The following is a 4610-nucleotide window of genomic DNA, read 5'->3' as shown; positions in this document are numbered from 1 at the left end:
TGTTTATAGCAAGCCGGTGAGATTGACAACCTCACTGTTAAGTTGGGGCAAAGTATTTTGATTGTGTTGTGCGGGTTCCACGTTGGCGCCGGAATCCCTGGTGTTGCGCCGCACTACACTCCTTCACCAACAACCTTCACGTGGCCTTCATCTCCTACTGGTTCGATAACCTTGGTTTCTTACTGAGGGAAAACTTGCTGCTGTACGCATCACACCTTCCTCTTGGGGTTCCCAACGGACGTGTGCTTCACGCGTTATCACTTTCCCACGTAGCTTCATCGACTGGCTACCCATTAATTCACTACGCCTCAACTTCTTCGTCCCGGGTGAATAAATAGTGCGCCTGAACTTCCTCTTCTTCTTCATCTTCCAAAAGCCCCAGCCACCATGTCGTACCGCCACCCACCATTGAGCAGCAACTCCGACGAGTTCAGCGACGAGGACAACTACCCGAACCACCGCCATTGGTGGGAACGGAAGCCAGAGAAGAAGCGCCCTTGACGCAAGCGAGGCGGACGAGGCGGGCGACGACCCCACACCACCCATGACTCCAACTCCGACTCCCCCAAGGAGTCGGACGACGAGTTCGTCCACAACACATGCATAAAACAACCTTAAAACACACAAGCATTCATAACAAACATTTGGTTTTTGAAATACGTGAATCGCAAAACGACTCGAAAAAGGGGAATAAAACACATTAGCTTGCCTACCTCATGTGGTCGGCAAACTCAACTCGAAAGCTAAGAAAAACAGAATTGGTGGTCACTCTATTTGTCTTGAGTGCTCCAAGTTTCTCTCCTACTAAAAGTGTACTCTATCTTTTCTAAATAGGTTATCAGGAGGTAAGCCATCTAAAGTAATAGAGAAATATTTTTGAAGATGAAGTGGGAAAGAATACAAGAAATTTTGCGAACAACATTTCTTTTTAATAGAAAAAAGATAAAATGGAGTTTTCATTCCTAGGGCTTCCTATTTTCTAATCCAAACCTAGGTTCACGAACCTATGGGAAACACAGTGCTCTGATATCATCTGTAGTGACATCACCTGAAAAAGTGAGAGTCCCTGTGCAACAGTGCTAGTCCCGGATCGAACTGCTAGCACACACAATTTAAGATGAAATACCAAGTAGCAAAGGTCTTCATTACGACTTAAGATCCAGCGGAAATAAAATAGTTCGATACAAGTTGCATAGCTCTCAGGCTAGCACAATTTCAAAGTTTAAAGCTGCAAGAAATCTTAAAGCATGGAGCCATCTTCCTTCATGAAGCCACAGGCAGACATGTTGGGCAAAGACTCATGAACCTAAACAAACCTCTTCAGCTAGAGAAGTAACCTGCAACATAAAACATTACAGCTCGAAGGTCAATACATTTGGAATTGTATTGGCAAGATGACACTATGGTGGACACAAGTGGCAACCTAACACATACGTGATCATTTGGCTGGTAGAGCTCAGGCATATTTGCATAAAGCCAATTTTATCCTATCATTTGTCAAATTATTTTCTTTCAGACTAATTAAGCGGTACCATTGATAGGCATCAATGAACCTAGACACCACCGATAGACATCAGTGAGCCTTGAAACCACCGATAGACATCAGCGAGCCTTCCTATTGCATATGATCAACTTGGTTTGGGCGACCTACCCCTGCAGACACAGACCATAGACATGGCACGGGACCTGCTAGCCGATAGTCACTTGCACTAATTGTCATATCCCTGTTCACCCATCAAGTTTTATTTAAGAAATTGGAATGAGAAGATCTTCGAACAAGATCCTTGTCAATTCGCTTAAATTGTTCGTAACCGGGGAAACGGCTAAGTACTTAGTTTTAACACTCTGCAGAGGTTGTACAATTTTACCCACATGACCTAGTCTGCTCTTCTTCCATGATGCACATTTTGCTCAAATGGACAGATGTCGACTAGGACAAGACTTTTCCGAAGTAATCCCCCAGACCATTCTCTACGGACCCGTACCAACCTGCAATCCCCTACATCATCTGTCACGTAGGATCCGTGTTCTCACAACATACTCCATCAAGCCAGAGCCCATATTAGCATGTGGCTGTACGGTAGCTAATGAGCAAGGTTGTCTACAATCTCTTTGTTCCTGGATGGCCGTCCACAAGTGCGATACACACGACCGCCATAGACATGACTCCGGTGTAACCACTCAACATAAACCAAGCAATACCAATTCCACCCAGGTAGTTCATTAAACTTAGTTGTTTTTCCATAACTCACTAACAAAATTATTTTATAGCATAGCTGAGCAACAACTAAATTTAATGGCGACAAAGTAAGTCAAGTAGGGGTAGCTAGACTACTGGGATTGCATAGCAAGCATAAAACCCTACACATGTATACTACAAAAATCTCTACTGTGCATAGATAAAAACTGGGACATTTGTGGGGGTGTGTCACTTGCCTGGATAAGGTGGAGAGTTGGCACAATCTTCACAAGCACAACCGTTGCAGTCGGCACAATCACAATCTACAATCCGATAACATTGCACCATAAGCACAATGCAAGACACAAATTCAAAAACATAGACATGAGATGCATATGAGGTTTACACAAGTGCACTCCATTTATTATTCTCTGGTTGTCACTATATGCATGATGCCATGGTCAAGTTTTACGGTAGGTTGAATTATTGCGAACCGTCTATGTCGCACTAGCGAAGGGCAACTACCATTAATTGTAAAAGGGGTTTTGATACAGTAGACAAATGGTGATTTTGGTACTACTGGATAAAGTGTTCCATTTGCAAGCATATGCAAAAGGAATCACTCGAAAAGGGTATGTAGATCTCATTTTATGGACACGGTACTCTATGAGGCATTTAAATTTGAATGATTTTCAAACTTCTGGAAGTCCACATTTTATGGTTCCATAATGTTCCTTATATTTTTAGGATTCCAACGGTATATACTTTGTAAATTTTGGACAAGCGGATCTCTGGATATGAATTTTACAAAGCGCGGACTATCAAACTTCAATTTGAACGTAAACTAGGGTGGACGCTAGACATGTGGCGTGCTGCTATTGGTCGATACACCTTCGTCGCGGATCAGCGCTCAGGGACGTTGGATCAACATAAAATGGATGGCCGAGATCTAAAGCAGAAATAGGAAATAAGAAAAAGAGGAAAAAGGAGAGATACCCAGTGGCGCTGACTGGACGCACGTGTGGTGACGCGTGGCGGTGACGTGGCCGATGACGAGGTGGTTGGCCGGCGCGGTCTGGTGGCGGCGACGGCGGCGGGTTCCCGGCGTCTCCTGGCCTGGCAGAAGCGTTGACGGCGTGCGGCTTGAGGTGGCGCGTCGGGTGGTGGCAGCGGCTTGGCCGAGGTGGCCGTGGCGGGCAGATGGAGGCGGCGCGGTTGGTGGCGCTCTGGCGAGCAATCCTGGCAGCCTGGGGGCGGGGCTGGGAGGGAGGAGATGGGAATGGAGAGTGGAGGTTGGGTCCTTTGTAGGGGCGGCCACGGACGGGAGGGGGAGAGGTTGCTGGGAGTGGGGGAAGTGGTCGGGGTGGTAGCCAGGGGCGGTTCGCGTGTGTGCGGCTGCGCGTTGTGGGGGAGGAGAAGCGGAGGTTGGGGACGAGCGTCCCGCGGGTGGGGCCCGCCAGGGTCGTGCGTTGTACCTTTTCTTTGTACCAATTACAGGACATCCAACTTGTCTATGTCCTAACTCATTGCATCTCTTACATCTGTTCTTGCCTCCTGTTTGAACCTTTTTCTTTCCTTGATAGCCACTTTCTGTACATGCCTTGATCCTCAGTTTTCTAGGTCTCCCTCTCCCTCTTTTGGATATTGGTGGTTTCAACACAAATCCAGGATCAACGGTAGGCCACTGAGACTTGCTTGTTAGTGGTTCCATTTCCCCTTGATACGCTGCTCTGAATCTCGCCACTGAATAGTAGTTATGCACAAAGTCTTCCAATTTGATATTTTGTGAAGCTAGTACAACCAATGCATGTCGACATGGCTTGCCTGTGTGTTGCCATTCTAGACACGTTAACTCATGTGTAAGACACTTCACAACATGTCGAAGGTCATTTTTAGTAGTATCTTTGACCTCTGCACTCCACTCGCTAGATGCACGCGTCTTAAGATGGCTTAATCCTCTAGAACGAACATTTCAACTCTTGTATGATAGCCGGTAGTATTTTACCTTGCAACCTTGCTCCCATTGCTCTCCTCTTCATAAAAAGCACCATAATTTTCTCCCTCAACTTGTCAGCTAGTTGTGCAATAGGTAAATTTTTTATATCCCTAATCCAAGAGTTAAATATCTCAGCAAGATTGTTAGTTATGGAGTCACATTTGATATCTAGATTGAATCCACACCTGAAAAAGCAAGATGAATTAAATGTGTGCTATAAGAGTAAATTAATGAACATTTTATTTACATGAGCTAAAAATTTCACCTCATCCATAGCAAATTATGGTACTCCAGTAGGTATGGTGCTACCTTAACGCTTGCTGCAAATATCTTGCTCATGTGGTGGTCAAATATCTCTCTTTCATATGCTCTAGCTGCTGGCCACATGCGGCTATATACTTTACCACGGAATTTCTTAACCAAATTTTGCATAAG

This window comes from Lolium rigidum, chromosome 5, assembly GCF_022539505.1.
Source record: "Lolium rigidum isolate FL_2022 chromosome 5, APGP_CSIRO_Lrig_0.1, whole genome shotgun sequence".
In the NCBI taxonomy this organism is placed as follows: Eukaryota; Viridiplantae; Streptophyta; class Magnoliopsida; order Poales; family Poaceae; genus Lolium; species Lolium rigidum.
Note: the sequence above shows the minus strand (reverse complement) of the source record.